At 38.4% G+C, this 19979-nt stretch overlaps 1 non-coding gene across 1 annotated transcript; it reads left to right on the forward strand.

The window, feature by feature from the left end:
• The first annotated feature begins 1048 nt into the window (after positions 1 to 1048).
• LOC116121609 lies at positions 1049 to 1155 on the forward strand. The gene has a single exon (XR_004126749.1). It is a non-coding gene; the product is annotated as a small nucleolar RNA R71 (small nucleolar RNA).
• The last annotated feature ends 18824 nt before the right edge of the window (positions 1156 to 19979 follow it).

A 19979-nucleotide genomic window follows, 5' to 3' on the forward strand; every position in this document is an offset into this window, starting at 1 on the left:
TTTAGTAAGCTGTTTATCCTGATTTTGCTTCCTTAATCTTTGAGGGAAAGGAACTAAGGAAGTGTGGTGTGCCAACTTTGATGGTATTTCAAGATATGGCAATTTTTCCTTCCTTGACTTTGGCATCTTTTCCTTCTTTGGTTCTTCTTTTCTAGGACTTGTTGGCTTCTCTTCAACAATGATTTCTTCATCGACTTCTTCCTCAGATTCTTCCTTCTTCTCTGGCGGATTCTCATCCTTCCTTTTGGGTTCAACTTCTTCTAAGATTGTTCCACTTCTTAAAGTTACGGCATTTGTTTGTTCACGTGGATTTGTCACCATGTTACTTGGTAAGGAACCTTGAGCTCTCCCATTCAACTTTTCAACATTTTGACCCATTTGTGCCTCCAAGTTTCAAATAGATGCTCCTTGATTTTTGAAATTTGACCTCGTCTCATTCATAAAACTTATGGTTTCTTACATGAATTTCCCAAACATATCCTCAAATTTTGACACTCTCTGCTCAACTGGTTGATGGTTCACCCCTGATTGATGGTTTGGCACTGTCCTTTGATTTAATTGATTGTTTTGATTGCCCTGGGACAAGTTTAGGTGATTTCTCCAACCAAGATTGTAAGTGTTAGAGAATGGATTGTTATTTTGTCTCTAATTCCCAGCCAAATAGTTGACTTGCTCTGATGATGAGGAGGATGAAGCAAAGGTGCTTCCCACTTGGCAATCAATACTCGCATGGTCACCTGTACAAAAATCACATGTTACTTGAGGTGTTTGAATGGAATTAACATGCATACCTCCTATTTGTTTCTGAAGCACGACAAGTTGGGTTGAAATGGCTGTGTAAGCATCAACTTCATGAATACCCATGGACTTCCTTGGCACTATTCTCTCATTCGATCTTTGGTAGTTGTTACTTGCTAAAACTTCAAGTAACTCTTGAGCTTCCACCAGTGTCTTGTTCTGTAAAGCTCCTCCAGCTGCTGCATCTACCATTGTTCGAACATTTGGTAGCAAACCCCAATAGAATGTTTGGACTTGTATCCAAACAATCAAACAGTGGTGTGGACACCTCCTCAACATTTCCTTGAATCTCTCCCATGCTTCATATAACAATTCATGGTCGCCTTGTACAAATGAGGTAATGTCATTTGTCATCTTTGTCGAAAGAGCTAGTGGATCATACTTGTACAGTAACTTTTGTGCTAGATCATTCCAGGTTGTGATGGTTCTAGTGAGTAATGACATTAGCCATCCTTTTGCATTATCTCTCAATGAGAATGGAAACAACCACAATCTAATAGCATCATATGTCACCCCGTTGTGCTTGAATGTGTCACAGATTTCCAAGAGTTGGCTATGTGCATATTCAGATCTTCTTTTGGATCACCCCGAAACTGTACAGATTGTTGAATCATCTGGATTATAGCCAGCTTTATCTTAAAGTTATTCGCCTGAACAGGAGGTCTCGTTATGCTCGGACTACACCCATCAACTTGTGGAAGTGAAAATTCCATCAAAGTTTTATTTTCAGCCATCTCAATGATTCTCGCTCTCATTCTCTTCTCTCTCTGATGAGTCTTCTCGCGGTTCTTTCAATCTCTGGATCAATAGGAATCACTGGATGATTTCTTGCTTTTCGCATAAACTACCTAGGAAAAAAAAAAGCGTGAGATCACAAGCAAACAAAAATTAAACTAAAACAATTAAAACTAAAAATTAAACTCCAATTTAGCGAAAACTAGAAAACTGCAATATTAACACAAAATCAATCCCCAGCAACGACGCCAAAAACTTGATGCGCGCTTTCACAAACATGGATATGTAGCAATTGCACTAGTCATAAAAAGTAATACAATGATGAATCGAGTATTGTTCCCACGAGGATTGAGTGCTAAGTACCGATTTTCCTAATTTTATAACTAATTGAAGAACACAAAAATTTGGATTTGTGGGAGCTAGTAAAAACTAAATTAGAACAAAACAAAAGAGACGACTAAATTTAACACAATGAAAGCAATTCAACAACGAAATTCAATTCAAGAAGAGAAGTTAGAGTTTTGATTTCACTAAGTTACTCTAATTCAACCCAATAATCCTATATCTTCAAGTTCACATCCAGGAATTACAAATCAGACTCCCTAGGTTGTAAAATATACATTCTCAGACTATAAATTACTACTTATCCCTATTAAACTTCTACTCCCAACAAATTGAAATTCAATAGTTCAAAGTCCTTTAAACATGTGGAATCATATAAAGATTTCATAGATTGCGTTTGTCTATCTCTAGTTTTCGCTCAGTCTATGGTGTTTATCTTAAGAAGCTAACACATGAATCACTTCTCAGTCTCATCATGCTCAACATTCATTTGATTCAAAAATCCAACAAACAATGCATTAAGAACAAAGATAAACACTTAATGCATGCAATAGAACACAAAAACAACAAGATATTATAGATCAAATCATTATAAACAAAGATCCATCAAAACCCTAACCCAAAAACGAGTTAGTCCATGTGGAAAATGGAAACAAACATCAAATACGTATAAAATCAGAGTTCAACATCATAAGAAAAAGAAAGGGAAAAGAAACTTTAATTTGGAGACCCAAACTCTTCCAATCTTCTTCTCCCCTCCCTATTTCCTAAAATGCTAACTTTTTCTTAAATAGTCACCAAAAACCCTAGGACCTAATACAATAATAGAAAAACACATTGTTTAAAAAAAAAAAAAAAAAAAACTAAAAATTGCAGTTTTCGCTACAACGAAGAAAAAATCTTGCCGCGGCATCGACTTGAGTTTTATTGACCCACAAGTTCAGAGGCTAGCTTGCCACGGCGAACTTCTGATTTTCTTTACTGAATTTACCAAACTACCCTCTACTTGCTTCTTCACTTGAATCTTCGATCTTCCTGATCTTCAAAATGAACAACTCCAAGGGTGCTTCCAATCAGATTAGAATTCCCCTGATCTTCTAAATTTTGCTCAATTCTAGGTCCAGAAACTCTTTTTGCTCTATTTTGCTCCATTTTGCTCCAACTGCATGTTTTGGCCTGAAACATAAAATATGAAAAATTAAGTAATAATTCAAGCACAAAACTCGTAAGAAGTATCTGAAATCCTACAAAAATCGTATAGAAAATAGTATAATCCTAGGATTATCATAGCTATGTCACCAAGGTATAGGTAGTTCGCCTCTTTTAAATTGCTCCAAGGTCTTCCCCCTCTCTTTTATTAATTGCTTTTTCCTTTTTAGGCTAGCACGGTGGCCAAACTCCTTTTTTACGGGAGTTACCCAACCTTGGAAGGCACGCACCTGGGTTAGCAAGAAGCAGAGAAGCTCAAAGAAGATGCCTTGGTAAGGGCCAAGGTGGCAGAGAAGGATAGATAATCGCTGCGAGTCGAGCTTGAACGACTAAAGGAAGTACAGGCCAAGGCCCTCGTAGTCAAAGAGAAAGAGTTTCTTGACAAACTCTCAACGAGCTAGGTTACCTGGCAAAAAGCTGAGACAGGCCTACAAAAGGCTAAGAGAGACCTGGCACAGCAGCGAGGTGCCAACAATAAGTTGCCTTCTAAGCTTATCGTGGCTCAAAAAGCTACATCAAATTGGGAAGCCAAATACTTGGATGCCTCAGGCCAAGTCTTCCAAGAGAATGAGGACCATAAGGAAGTTGAAGCAGAAGTTTTTAACCTCAAAAGAAAGGTTAAGGAGCTAAAGTAAGAGGTCAAAGGCCACGCCTAAGAGACATGGTCTACTTGGCCTAGGGCCTATGGGAGGCTCATCCCTCGCTTGACTTCACTTTATTCCCACCATTTATCGAAAAGAAATTTGGAGGATGAAGGCCGAAGCGGAGGGCTTAGAGTTTATTTATTCAAACAACTCTGACTTTGATGAGAGCGAAGATGAAGAAAAAGGAAATGAAGAGGAAGAGGTCAAGGTCGAACAAGAGGTTGAGGACCAAAACATGCTAGTCCCGCCTCCGACTAATGCTGGTGACCTTCCCCCCGGGCAAGCCATCAAAAGACTCTCCCCAAGCTCCTGCTCCTAAAGATGCCCCTCAAGCTCCTACACTTGAAGATGCTCCGACCTCTGTAGCATGAACTTTTGTATTTTATTTTTGTTTTGTTTTTAGTTTAGTTTTTGTAACTAAACATTGACCGATCAATGAAAATTTAACTTTTCCCATTTTTTGTCGTGCAATAATTTTATTCTTGTGGAGTCATTTCAATTGTTCTAAGCGAACTTAGCATAGAAAATTCAAATTTTCTCCAAGTTATGCGTAGCTCACTTTTTTAGGAACTTTTCGAACAAACAAGAAAATCTTTCTTGGGACAACGTCAAGTTTGGGCTGGTTGCCCGTCTCGCATTTTGGTCATTGAATTATGACTAATTTTCTTTCGACATGTTTTACTCGAGTGTTTTCGAGTTTTAACTTCGTCGTGTCAAGGAATTTCTCCCTTGATGAGTTGAATTATGGCATGATTTATAAAGCTAAGTTGCCTTTTTTGGAACTTTGGACTCTGAGTTTTTTTATGTTATCGCTCAGGTCACGATTTTGAAATAGCAGATAAATAATAATAAACAAAAGGGATGTTCTGAATAATACCTCTTTATTGATAATTAAGATTTGGCCATAAGAGACCTTTACATTTGATATTGGAAGAAAAAAGATAGAGGAAAAATTGAACCTGAGTTTCTTATTAGTAGTATCTCCACAGATGCTCGGCATTCCATGCTCGTAGTACAGCTTCTCTATTAAGGTGTTCCAAGTGAAAGGTTCTTGGTGCGAGCTTTTCAGAGATCTTGAAAGGACCTTCCCATTTGGGCCTAAGTGTCCCCAAGTTTGGATTATGTGTACTTGGGACAACCTTTTTGAGAACTAGGTCACCCACTTCGAAGTCTCAATTCTTGACTTTAGAATTAAAATATCTTTTAACTCACTGTTGATAAAAAGCAACCCTTAACTGAGATTTAGCCTAGTGTTCTTCGATTAAATCCAGTCTCAAACAAAGAATATCTTCATTTGTTTCCTTATCAAAAACCTCTCTGCAAAACGAACTAATCCCGACTTTAACCAGGGCCATCGTCTCGCATCCATAAGAAAGCAAGAACGAGGTTTCTCCCGTCAAGCTTCTCGTTGTCGTTCTGTATGACCATAAGGCCTCTAGTAGTTCGTCTGCCCATCTTCCTTTAAGAGAGTCGAGCTTCTTCTTGAGGGTGTGCTTGATCACCTTATTGATGGCTTCTACTTGACTGTTAGCTTAAGGCTGGTAAACAGTGGAGAAGCTCTTCTTAATGCTAAGCCTTTAACAAAACGATTGGAAATCTTCGCAATCAAACTATTTCCCATTGTTGGTTATGATTGTATGGCGGATTCCGAATCTACAAATGATGTTTTTGTAGATGAAATCCATCAACTTTTTCAAAGCGATGGTAGCTAAAGGCTCGGCTTCTGCCCATTTGATGAAGTAGTCAATTGTGACCACCGCGAACTTGACACCTCTTTTTTCCTCAAGAAAAGGGCCTATCCGATCAATCCCCGAAATCGTGAATGGCTCTGGGCTTGTCAGATTGGTCAACTCTTGGGGTGGAGCTCACCAAATATCTGCAAACCTCTGACATTATCGCACTTTCGTACGAAGTCGGCTGAATCGTCGAAGAATATCCGGCAGTAATATCCCTAGTGGAGCACCTTGTATGCCAAAGATATGCCCCCAGTGTGATTTCCACAAATACCCTCATGGATTTCCTTTAGGATGTACACTGCATCTTCATGATCAACATATCGCAAAAGCGGGGAGTTATAGCCTTGCTTATACAACCTGTCGTTGATAAGCGTATACCGAGCTGATGTTGCTCGAAGGGTCTTGGCTTCATTTCTTCCCTTGGGCACTGTCCCATCTCTCAAGTATGCGGTTATTGAATCCCTCAAGTTGTACCTTTTCCCTGTAACCAAAACCGCTTCTTGTGATACGAGGATGCTTAGACTTCGGAGGAATTTAATAGGAATGGAATCAGTTGTTTCTTTGCTCTTCGTACTAATCATGGACTCGGATACCGATAGGTACAACAATAACGGCTCACCCAAAATGGGCTTCAACAACAAAGAAGGCTGCCTCAAGTGCTTCTTCAAATCCTGGCATGTTTTCTCGCACTTCTCTATCCATTTGAAACTCTTGTTGCCCTTTAAAGTTTCAAAGTAGGGTAGACACTTGACAAACCTGCTTAGTGCGGCCACTCGCCCTATCAAACTCTAAACTTGTTTTATCTTAGTCAGACTCTGCATGTTCAAGAGAGCTTGAACTTTGTCCAGGCTGGCTTCAATACCTCACTTATTTACTAAGAAGCCTAAGAACTTTCCCAAGCTGACTCTGAAAGCACACTTCAAAGGATTTAGCCGCATCCAATATTTCTGGAATACTAAACATTTCCCCTAGATACTTGATACGGTTCTCAGCGACCTTAGATTAGACAAGCATGTCTTTAATGTATACATCCAAGGTCTTACCAATTTATTCGGCGAATATTTGGTTTACCAAACGCTAGTAGGTCGCCTCAGTGTTCTTCAAGCCGAACGGCATAACCCTATAATAGTAGATACCCCGGTCAGCAATAAAAGAGGTAGTTTTCATTAGGCTAATACATCAGGATTTGATTATATCCCAAGTAAGCATCCATGAAACTTAGTAGTGCTTTCCATGTTGTCGTATCTACTAATCGATTGATCTGGGGTAGCAGAATGCTATCTTTAGGACAAGGCTTCTTCAGATCAGTAAAGTCGACGCAAGTCTGCCACTTGCTATTTGACTTCTTCACTAAGACTGGGTTGGCGAGCCAGTTCGGGTACTGTACTTCCCAAATGGAGTTGATGTTCAGGAGCTTATCAATTTCATCCTTGAGCACTCTAGATCGCTTAGTATCCATAGACCTTCTTTTTTGTCTAATCAAGCGAGCCCTCTAATTGACGTACAATTTATGGCACATTACCTCGGGGCTGATCCCCACCATATCTGCATGCACCCAGGCAAACATGTCGAGGTTCTTCTTTAGGAACGCTACTAGACTATTTTCCAACTCGTCACTTAGACTGCTTCCAATTTTTAGAACTTGAGTTGGGTCTTCCTCGCTAATAGGTACATCTTGTAGATCTTCTATTGGCCCTGTTGTTGGCTCTTCTTTATGGATGCGAGGATATGTTAGGAAATGATCAAGTCATGGCAGCGGAAAACAAAAATTATATACAACACAGATCATTCCTTAGAACCAAGATCAGGGCACAAATTTTCAGTTTATACATTAAATCAGAATTTGCAGAAAAATCAATTTAGAGTTAAGAAATCATATGCACGTTTGGAGGCTCCTCCAACTTGTCTCTGAATTGGTTTCGCTATCGATCCAAGAGTAGGATCGAACCAGCGATAGTCCATACGAAGATAACCCCAAGGAACTAAAAAGGGATTTGCTAGATCCTCTTTAGCCTTAAGAACCAAGAACAAGAATCAAATGATATTTGATTCAACCCAAATGTAAACTGGCATGCGAAAAGAGAAAAAAAAGGGGTTGGAATTTTTAATTAAATGTGATTGAATGAATCTTTCTTTAATGACCTATTCCATCATGGAATAGGCTTGGGCACCAACCCAAATAGCCCCATGTCCAAACAGCCCCATTTATTTGTTTTAGTATTTTGGATAGGATTTTTGACATTTTGAGAGTTGGGTGAGAATAAAGAGATAAGATTTGAAAATTAACAAAAACACCCCTCTAGGTTTGCTAATTTATGAAAAACCCCAATATATAAAAAATTTGTAAAATGACAAAAACACCCCCACCCACAGTTGCCAGATTCCGACCACCATCACTGGAATCTGGCATTACGGCTCATGACCGATTGGATCTGGCCATTCGTGTGCCGATACGGCCTTTTCCGGCCAAATCCACCATAGATCTGGTCGAAAAAGGCAAGATCTATGGCCATTTCTGGTCGTCGATGGCTAGATCTAGCATCAACGGCCAAAGATATGGCCGTCGTTGATGACCAGCTATGGACAAAGATCTAGCCGTCAATGGCCAGAACTTTGGCCATGGATATGGCCGAAAAATGATAGATCAGCACACTATCGGCCAGATCCAGTCAGTAGTGTGACATTATACCAGATTCCGACCACCTTTCGGCAGGGGTGGTCGGAATCTGACAAATATGGGTGCGTGGGGGTGCTTTTGTTAAATTTTAAACTTTTTTTCTGAGGGTGTTTAGTTAAATTAATAAACTTAAGGGATTTAAAATATAGTTGGAAAAAATATAATAGTATTTTGAGGATAATGAAACAAACAGTTACTTTGAGAATAGGATTGGGAATAGGATATGAAATATTAAAACAAACAGACCCTAATTATTATTATTATTATTTCAATTAAATTCAATTAATATATGTAAAATTTATTAACATTTAACAATAACAATAATTCATTTAAATATATGCGTACACATATTTAAATATAATCTCACTGATTTAATTTTAATATCAAATTAAATAAAAGATACAACCTCAGCAATTTTAATTACACTGTGAGATTATCAAAATACATTTTTGCCTAAAAAGATGAAAACGCCCTTATAAACTGGCTCTTAAATTAACTTCTATATGTGTGACCCGTAGGCTCCTTATCATACCAATAGTATGTAGTACCGCGATTAATACCAATTAATCATCTCACTACACACAAACCAAGATTGGTCCCTAGCAAGGCATCATGGCCACCTGATAGATTCGGATTCAGCAAAGCAACTACCTGTCAACGATATGGTTACCATACAATCCAATCCTTTCACCATCTGTTATCTCAATGAGACCGAGGCACAGAAATAGTGTCAACCTCAATTACTCTTGATATGTATGTATTCAGTTACTAGACCAATGACTGAAATAATAAACTGGATTGAGTAACAACTCAATCCCACTATGACCACAATTTTAGTGTCATTGTCATTTATTGAATTGCGCCGTGAGATAACTTCTTGCGTACCCGACAGTGATGAATCCTCTGTCGATCCACCATAGTCTTGATACACTCCTTGATGCAGCCAATCACTACTGTATTGATAGCTCTAAATAGAACTGCGTTGGGCCAGTGTCAAACCACACTAATCGGTGCATAAGGTGCTCCGATGATCTCAAGTCTATGAATCACATGCAACACCATTTGTTAGAGGATTTGTTCTATAGACACTGGGGTTACCATCCATGTGGAATCCTTTAATGGGTCAGTCCAGTGAACTTGCCTACAACAAGCACCCATGTGTTGCACCAGGTTGTCACCAAACAACCTCGACAAGTGAGATCAGTCAATGCCTTTCGACAAGGTCGTTCAACACTATGATAGCCTTACCGTATTATTGTGCCCTTACTTAAGAATAATACTAGGGCTATGGACGTTTCTAGAATGGCCACCATATGTGCTCATAGGGTTCTCACTATCAAGATTTGAAACACTTGATACCCTCATCATGGTTCTACTATTCTAAGGACATATATCAATACATACAATAATGATTTACACGATATAAAATAAAATGTCTTTTTATTGAACAATGAACATTATTACAAAGAGTCAATTTTACAATAATTGATTGGCTCTAGGGCACCTACTCTAACAATTTCCCACTTGCAGTACAGCCAATCATTCATGTATTTAATACCAAATGATCTCAAGTGCCTTTCATGCTTCTGCTATGACAAAGGCTTTGTCAATGGATCTACGAGATTGTCATCAGTATGTACTTTACTAATCTGCACATCTTTCCTCTCAACTATTTCTCTGATGAGATGGAATTGTCTAAGTATGTGTCTGGACTTCTAATGAGACCGTGGTTCCCTAGCTTGAGCGTTTGCTCCATTGTTGTCACAATAGATGTCTATTGGATCAACAATCGTGGGAACCACACCAAGTTCAATGACGAACTTTTTAATTTAGACTGCTTTTTTGGCCGCATCTGATAATTCAATATACTCAGCCTCCATTATGGAGTCCACTACAGTGCTTTGCTTGGAGCTCTTCCAGCTCACTGCACCCTTGATGAGAATGCAAAATGTCATATTTACCCCCCTTAATGCCTAGTCTTTTATACCTATTTGCTGCCTAAAATGTACTGATTTTTATTCTATTTTGACTTAGGAAGCAAATGGGAGCGTTAATTGCAAAACGGAACTAATTAAGTGAATTCGGATGGTTTTGACGTTGTTTCGTATTTTGGGCATAACTCTCTCATCTGAGCTCCGATTGAGATGATTCAAAATGCTGTAGAACGCTAAGAAATATATCTACAACTTTTATGTTTTGAGTTTGGAGAGATAATTGCTGCATCAAGGTTGTAATTGGGCTTGAAGTTGACGCATCTGCACTGCCGATGTTCTGGAACATTCTGCCTTGTAATGCAAGTCCAAGAGGCAGTTTATTATTGGAAGATTTGAAGACATGTGGCACACGAGTTACAGCTGGACACATCACTTTCCTATTTTTATTTTTAAGACTTTATTGTATTTTCAATTAATGAGAATCAGATTAGGATAATTGATTTTAGGAGATTGAGTTGGATTCAAACACTTGAATTAGATTTTTGGGAGGAGAGATCAGATTAGTTTTTGGGTGGACCACGCCTCTCTCTCTTCTCTTCTCTGAACTTTTCCTCTGTAATTCGGTGATGGCCATGAGAGGCTGATTTTGATAACTTGGTCGAAGTAAACGGAAACCTCGGAATCGATAAACTGTGAGATCTAATATATTTTTCTTTGTGTTCAATTTTCGTGTTTGAGTATTGGATGTTTTTCTATGCCTAATTTTATGATTGTTTCGTTTAATTACTAGGGAGGCCTACTAGTTTATTAATTGTCGCAATCTACTGCTAAGTTAGATATCAAATCCGTAATTGTTTGATCCCTCCAACTTGCGAAGCAATTAGGGTTAGTAATTTGCTGCGTCAGGAATTAATAACCTTACGAAGAACATTCAACTAAATTAAATACAACCGCTTGTGTTTGTGTTGTTTAGCTTCATCGATCTCTCTAATTCTTAAGGCTGCCACTAGATTAAATCTTGAGCGCTTGTCTAGGGTTGTTTAGGGGTAAGATTAATTAGGATCGCTTGTTTCCTGATTAATTACAATTAAGGAGAGATAGGAAATTAGTTCCAACGGTGAATATTCAATGTGTGAATTGATTATCTTCGCGTCAATGATCAGTTGTAAGATTCCGATGGTGGATGTTGACGGAGACCAAGTTCCGTCATTTTAATTGATTTCAATTTGAGTTGTTTTCTTTTCCTGGAAACGTTTTCTGTTTTAAAAAAAAAAAACCCCCAGCCTTGTTCACATAACAGCAAATTCAGCTAGACACTCTTCGTGGGATCGACCCTGACTTACACTACTACGTGTATTTTTAGGTTTTAATTCTGGGTGCCTACGACAGCACGCCAGATTTTTACCCTCATTGAGACAAAATACAAACCCTAATTGCGACCGACAATCATCTTTGTCCGTTTGGAAACTAGCATCAATGTATCCTCTTACAGTGAGCTCATCTTCCCCTCCATAAACCAAGAACGTATCCTTAGTCCTCTTCAGGTACTTAAGAATGTTCTTGACAGCCATCTAGTGATGCTCAACTGGATCCGATTGATATCTACTACAAGTGCTCAAAGCATATGAGACATCAATCCGAGTACATAGCATGGCATACATGATGGATCCAATTGCTGATGCATATGGGATCCTCTTCATCTTATCTCTCTCATCTTGTGTTCTAGGACACATATCCTTAGAGAGATAAACACCACGTGACATCGAAAGAAATCCCTTTTTGGATTCTTCCATACTGAATCTTTTCAATACTTTGTCAATATATGCACTCTGACTTAGGCCAAGCAACCTACGTGATCTATCACAATAGATCTTTATTCCAAGGATGTAGGCTACTTCCCCTAAGTCCTTCATGGAGAAGCACTTGGATAACCAAGTCTTTACCAACTGCAAGCTCGGTATATCATTCCCGATCAGAAGTATATCATCAACATACAACACTAAGAATACCATTGCGCTCCCATTCACTTTCTTGTAAACACAAGGTTCATCTTCATTCTTGATAAAACCGAATTCTTTTACGGCTTCATCAAAATGAATGTTCCAGCTCCTTAAAGCTTGCTTGAGTCTATAAATAAATCCTTGCAACTTGCATACCCTGTCAGCTTGCCTATCAAGAATGAAACCATCAGGTTGTGTCATATACACATCCTCTTCAAGGTTCCCATTCAGGAAAGCTGTTTTGACATCCATTTGCCAAATCTCATAGTCATGATATGCAGCAATCGCAAGCATAATCCAGATGGATTTAATCATGGCAACCGATGAAAAGGTTTCTTCATAGTCAACACCATGAATTTGTTTGAAACCTTTGGCAACCAGTCGTGCCTTATAAATGTGCACTTTGCCATCCACGTCAGTCTTCTTCTTGAAGACCCATTTACACCTATGGGTTTTACCCCTTCAAGTGGTTCCACCAGAGACCATACTTGGTTCTGGTACATAGAGTCCATCTTAGATTTCATGGCTTCAAGCCATTTAACGAAATCTGGATCTGATATAGTGTCTTCGTAGGTTTTGGGTTCATCGTCTTGGTAGACTAGTACATCACCATGTTGAGTCACGAGATAACCGTATCTCTCAGGCTCATGGCATACTTTCCTAGATCTACGTAACTCTTGTGCTACCTGAGGCAGTTCACTTTGATCCACAAGTTATGGAGTAACCTCCTCATAATGTTCAACCACTTGCTGTGGCACATCATCCGTCCTTCGTCTGGTATACTTTATGGTTCTAGAACTTCATTGAGTTCTACTTTTCTCCTACTAGTACTTCTTAGAAAAAATTCCTTTCCTAGGAAGACGTCAGAACGAGTAACAAAAATTTTGCGTTCTTCTGAGCGGTAGAAATAGTATCTTTTGTTCTCCTTTGGATACCCCGCAAATATACATTTACAGGATTTTGAGCCCATCTTGTTTAAAGTCAATTTCTTAACATAAGCTTCACAACCCCAAATCCTTAGATAAGACAAGTTGGGCATTCGCCCACTCTATAGTTCATATGGAGTCTTATCTACAGACTTTGACAGTGCACGGTTCAAAACGTTAGTCGCAGTCTCTAGGGCATAACCCCAGAATGATGCAGGTAGATCACTAAAACTCATCATGGACCTAACCATGTCAAGTAAGGTCCTATTCCTCCTTTCAGACATTTCATTGTGCTGGGGTGTATACGGAGGGGTGAGTTGTGATACTATCCCACATTCCTTCAAGTATTCAGAAAATCTTTAGCTTAAGTATTCACCTCCTCGATCCGATCGAAGAGCTTTGATACTTTTTCCCAACATATTCTATACTTCATTCCTGAATTCTTTGAATTTATCAAAGGCTTCAGATTTATTTCTCATAAGGTAGACATAACCATATCTACTAAAATCATCAGTAAATGTGATGAAGTATGAATATCCACCTCTGGCTTCAACTGTTAATGGACCACATATATCACTATGGATGATGCCTAACAGTTCAGTAGCCCTTTCACCTTGTCCTGTGAAAGGAGACTTGGTCATCTTGCCTAATGGGCATGACTCGCATACCTCAAATGACTGAAAGTCAAAAGGGTCCAAAACTCCATCCCTTTGAAGTTTTGCAGTGTGGGTCTTATTAACATGACCCAATCTACAGTGCTGCCAGAGGTATATCTAGTTTTGATCGCTATGTTTAGCTTTCTTGGTTTCAACATTGAGATTATCCTTATTGTTTAAATCAAGAACATATAACCCATTATATAACCTTGCAATTCCAAATAGAATACCGTTCAAACTAAAGGACAACAATCCATTAGATATCTCAAAATGATACCCTATATTTTCCAAAGCAGATATTGAAATAATATTTCTAGAAATAGAAGGTACGTAATAACAGTTATGTAGTTCCAACAACAAGCCCGTAGGCAAAGATAAACAGTAAGTCCCTATAGCCAATGCAACCACATATGCTCCATTTCCAACTCGTAGGTCTACCTCTCCCTTGGCGAGCACTCTACTCTGCCTTAGTCCCTGCACATTAGTACAGATGTGAGTACCACATCCTGTGTCAATGACCCAAGATGTTGAGGGGGAGAAGTTAATCTCAATCATAAATATACCTGAAGTCGAAGCATCTGACTTCTTCTTACTTGCAAGGAAAGCCTTGTAGTGTTTCCTCCAATGGCCAAGCTTGCCACAATAGAAGCATACTACTTTCCCGCCCTTCCCTATGCCACTCTCAGGCCCAAGAGCACCTTGTCCTTTGGGCTTAGGCTTGGGTTTGGCTTTGACCTTACCCTTGCCCTTACCCTTTACTTTACTGGTAGCTACCAGTAAAACACACTTAACTTCTTCAAGTCCTACTCTACAGTCCTCAGCATGTTCAAAAGCTTCGACAGGGTTTTCACCATTGTGTTCAAATTGAAGTTCATTATAAACGGTGCATAGAGTTAAGCAAGGATTGCATAATTAAATCCATTTGTAATTCTGCATCCAACTCAAATCCTAAAGTCTCAAGCCTCTCTATGTGCTCGATTATCTTGAGCACATGAGGGCCAACTTAGGCTTCCTCGGTCAGGCAACTTCCAAACAATGCTTTTGACACATTATACCTTTCATGTTGAGCATTTCCCTCGAAAAGCTCCTTAAGGTGTAGAATAATGGCAGCAGCTTCCATATTCTCATGTTGCTTTTGCAACATTGGTGTCATCGATGCTAACATCAAGCATTGAATGGCATCAGCATCATTAAGGAACTTTTGATAAGTGTCCTTTACTTCCTGAGTGGCATCAGGATCAAGCTCAGCCATGTATGGCTTTTCAAGGATATACAATTTCTTTTCCGGCTTAAGTATAATCCAAAGATTACTATACCAGTCTCAGAAATTGGATCCATCCAACCTGTTTTCTTTGTTGATTATTGATCGCAGGTTCATAATGCTCATTTTTGGTGAATCTATAATTGCAGAAAAGAAAAAGTCATTATAAAGTTCATTATTATTTAATATGGTCTTTTATTAAACGATACTCCCACTATTTTCCTCAAGTCAATAACCCTCACTATTAACTCTGGAAAGCCCATTGGCTTTCCTAGTGGACTGAGATCCCATTCGGCCCATTTAAACCTTCACTTTGACAAACAAGTCAAAATAGGTTGATTAGTAGGCCAACAAACTTAATCCACACCAGTTGATAGCTCCCACTATCAACCTCTAATGTGAGAAAGCCAACAAGCCAATCACACAATCCAATGGACAGTACATGCCATCGTCCTCAAGTGTGATTCTCAGTATCAGTAGAGTGGACACTACATGTCACCACGTACATGTTAGAGTGGGTGCCCTAAAGCCAATCAATTATTGTAGAATTGACTCTTTGTAATAATGTTCATTGATCAATAAAAAGGCATTTTATTCTATATCACGTAAATCATTATTGTATGTATTGATATATGTCCTTAGAATGGTAGAACCATGACAAGGGTATCAAGTGTTTCAAATCTTGATAGTGAGAACCCTATGAGAACATATGGTGGTCATTCTAGAAACGTCCATAGCCCTAGTATTATTCTTAAGTAAGGGCACAAATAATATGGTAAGGCTATCATAGTGTTGAATGACCTTGTCGAAAGGCAGTGACTGATCTCACTTGTCAAGGTTGCTTGGTGACAACCTGATGCAACACATGGGTGCTTGCTATAGGCAAGTTCACTGGACTGAACCACCAGAGGATTCCATATGGATGGTAACCCCAGTGTGTATGGAACAAATCCTCTAATGAATGGTGGTGCATGTGATCCTTAGACTTGAGATCACCAGAGGGCCTTATGCACCGATTGGTGTAGTTTGACACTAGCCCAACACAGTTCTATTTAGAGCTGTCAATACGGTAGTGATTGGCTACATCAAGGAGTGTATCAAGACTATGGTGGATCGACAGAGGATTCATCACTCTCGAGTACAGGAGAAGTTATCTCATGACATAATTCAGTAAATGGCAATGACAATAAAACAGTGGCCACAATGGGATTGAGTTGTTGCTCTATCCAGTTTATTATTCCGGTCATTGGTCTAGTAACTGAATATATACATATTGAGAGTAATTGAGGTTGACACTTTTTCTGTGCCTCGGTCTCGTTGAGATAATAGATGATGAAAGGATTGGATTGTACGGTAACCATATCATTAATAGGTAGCTGCTTCACTGAATCCGAATCTATCGAGTAGCCATGATGCCTTACTAGGGGCCAATCTTGGTCTGTGTGTAGTGAGACGATTAATTGATATACTACACACTACTGGTATGATAAGGAGCCTATGAGTCACACACATAGAAGATAATTTAAGAACTAGTTTATAAGAAGGGCGTTTTAGTCTTTTTAGGTGAAAAGGTATTTTGGTAATCTCACAGTGCAATTAAATTTGCTGAGGTCATAGCCTTTATTTAATTTGATATTAAATAATTAAATAAGTGAGATTATATTTAAATATGTGTTCGCATATATTTAAATGAATTATTGTTATTTTTAAATGTATATATATATATATATATTTATTAATTTAGTTTAATTGAAATAATAATAATAATAATTAAAATATCTAAATGGGGCTATTTGGACATAGGGTTTATTTGGGTTGGTGCCCAAGCCTATTCCATGATGGAATAGGCTATTGTGTGCACTATATAAGTGCAGGATTTTTATTAAATGAGATATTCATTCATTCAATCATTTTGACCAAAAATTCCAGCCCCCTTTTCTATCTTCCCACGCCAGATTGCTTTTGTTGTTGAATCAAAATATTATTGATTTTGTTCTTGGTTCTTAAGGCTAAAGAGGATCTAGCAAATCCCTCTTTAGTTCCTTGGGGTTATCTTCGTGTGGACTACTGTTGGTTTGATCCTACACATGGATCGATAGCGAAACCCGTTCAAAAACAAGTTGGAGGAGCCTCCAAATATGTGTATGATTTCTTAACTCTAAATTGAGTTTTCTATAGATTCTGATTTAATGTATAAACTGTAAATTTGTGCCCTGCTCTTGGTTCTAAGGAATGATCTATGTTGTAAATAATTTCTTGTTTTTTCGCTGCCATGACTTGATCGTTTCCTAAAAATACACACAATGTGTGTACTTCTCTACTATGTCTATGACATGTTTGTCAACATTCGCTTTAGTAAACAAGCAAAACTGTAATTTTAAGTCAACCCATCACCATTAAGGAAAACTCGAATGAATTTTAACCTCCCACTGGTAGAAGTGTACCCTTCCCTTTAACGAATAAGGTTCCGACGATCAGTGGTTTGATTAAAACCATGGTGATGGAAGGTATACGTGACTTAATATACTTTAATTAAGGGGTTATTATTTAATGTCTCACCAGATTATTGAACACTGTTTGGCATGTTATTGAACATTCAACCTTAGCATGCATTTTAAAATATTAAAACGTGCCGGTACATGGCCCAATTAAAACTGATTTCCTCGAGCCTAGAGGAATCGGTAGGTCACCTAAGGGTCCTATAATAAAATCTTGAGTCTCAGGTATGATTGTCTCTTCCTTGATCTGTCTTTAAGTACATTACAAAAACATCATTCTAAATTTCAATGAGAATAATTATACGAAATTCTTTACATCAATAAATTTAGAAACCTCGATTTACATTCGAGGGGAATGAGATGAGAAAAGAATGTACATCGAGAAGGGGAAAAAGGCAGGACATGCAGGCCCTATTTAATAAATTACAACCATACATACCTAATTTTTTTAAAACATTCACCATAGGTCTAAGGCTCGTGTACCGGGCACCATGCAATATACAAACAAGTACATGGCATACATTTCAAAAACAATCAATTTTGAATTGGGTGGGATAATTAAATTACCCCCTGCCAATTTGCAGATCTACATGTGGTCCAAAAGTTTTGAAACTTTTTACTTTGGCCCCTGTGCACTCAAAAGTACGCTCGCTGCGGCGATGGATTACATCACCATTGCGTGCGCTAATTTGCGTCGCGTACATGCACCACGTGCGATCGCCGCAGCGATGGGTTACATCGCCGCGGCGAGCGCTAATTTTCGTCAGCACGATCTTAGACTACAATTGACATAGCGATGAGTTATATCACCGCGAAAATCAGCGATCGCGCTAAGGACGATCGCCACGGTGATGGGTTATATCACCGCGGCGAGCGCTGATTTACAATCAGCGAGTATGCCAAACAACGATTGTCATGGCAAGCGTACATTAATCTGTAACGTCTGATCAGTTCAACCAGCCACCAAAAATACGGCAAACGGATTTTGCAATCAATCTAAACATCTGATTTCAAAAAAAATCCATATCCCAATATACCAATCTTGCAGATCATTAACAAATTAAATTAATCAAGTAAATTGATTTCTTAAAACATGCTTTCAAGGCAGATTTTGTGCAGATTCAACAAGGCAACATGTTATCAATCAAATACATGTAATCAACCATACATTAAACTGTAAAATCTGGTACCCTAGGCTCTAATACCACTGTTAAGAAACGATCAAGTCATGGCAGCGGAAGACAAAAATTATAGATAACACAGATCATTCCTTAGAAACAAGATCAGGGCACAAATTTTCAGTTTATACATTAAATCAGAATCTGCAGAAAAATCAGTTTAGAGTTAAGAAATCATACGCACGTTTGGAGGCTCCTCCAACTTGTCTCTGAATGGGTTTAGCTACCGATCCAAGAGTAGAATCGAACCAGCTGTAGTCCACACGAAGATAACTCGAAGGAACTAAAGAAGGATTTGCTAGATCCTCTTTAGCCTTAAGAACCAAGAACAAGAATCAAGTGATATTTGATTCAACCCAAATGTAAATTGGCGTGGGAAGAGAGAAAAATGGGGCTGGAGTTTTTAATTAAATGTGATTGAATGAATCATTCTTTAATTCACAAAGTGTTCCACTTATATAGTGTACACAATGCCCTATTCCATCATGGAATAGGCTTAGGCACCAACCCAAACAGCCCCATTTAGATATTTTAATTAATATTATTATTATTATTTCAATTCAATTCAATTCAATTAATATATGTAAAACATATTAACATTTAACAATAACAATAATTTATTTAAATATATGCGTATACATATTTAAATATAATCTCACTTATTTAATTTGAATATCAAATTAAATAAAGACTACAACCTCAGCAAATTTAATTGCACTTTGAGATTACCAAAATACCCTTTCGCCTAAAAAGACGAAAACACCCTTCTTGTAAACTGGTTCTTAAATTATCTTCTATGTGTGTGACCCGTAGGCTCCTTATCATATCGGTAGTGTGTAGTATCGCGATTAACACCAATTAATTGTCTCACTACACACAAACTAATATTGGCCCCTAACAAGGCATCATGGCCACCCGATAGATTCGGATTCAGCAAAGCAGCTACCTGTCAACAAGATGGTTACCGTACAATCCAATCCTTTCATCATCTGTTATCTCAACGAGACTAAGGCACATAAATAGTGTCAACCTCAGTTACTCTCTATATGTATGTATTCAGTTACTGGACCAATAACCGAAATAATAAACTGGATAGAGCAACAACTCAATCCCAATGTGGCCACAGTTTTAGTGTCATTGCCATTTACTGAATTACACCATGAGATAAATTATCCCATACCCGGGAGTGATGAATCCTCTGTCGATCCACCATAGTCTTGATACACTCCTTGATGCAGCCAATCACTACAGTATTGACAGCTCTGAATAGAACTGCGTTGGGCTAGTGTCAAACCACACCAATCGGTGCATAAGGCGCTTTTATGATCTCAAGTCTAAGGATCACATGCACACCATTCGTTAGAGGATTTGTTCCATAGACAATA

The sequence above is a fragment of the Pistacia vera genome, unplaced genomic scaffold, assembly GCF_008641045.1.
Source record: "Pistacia vera cultivar Batoury unplaced genomic scaffold, PisVer_v2 Contig999, whole genome shotgun sequence".
Taxonomy (NCBI): Eukaryota; Viridiplantae; Streptophyta; class Magnoliopsida; order Sapindales; family Anacardiaceae; genus Pistacia; species Pistacia vera.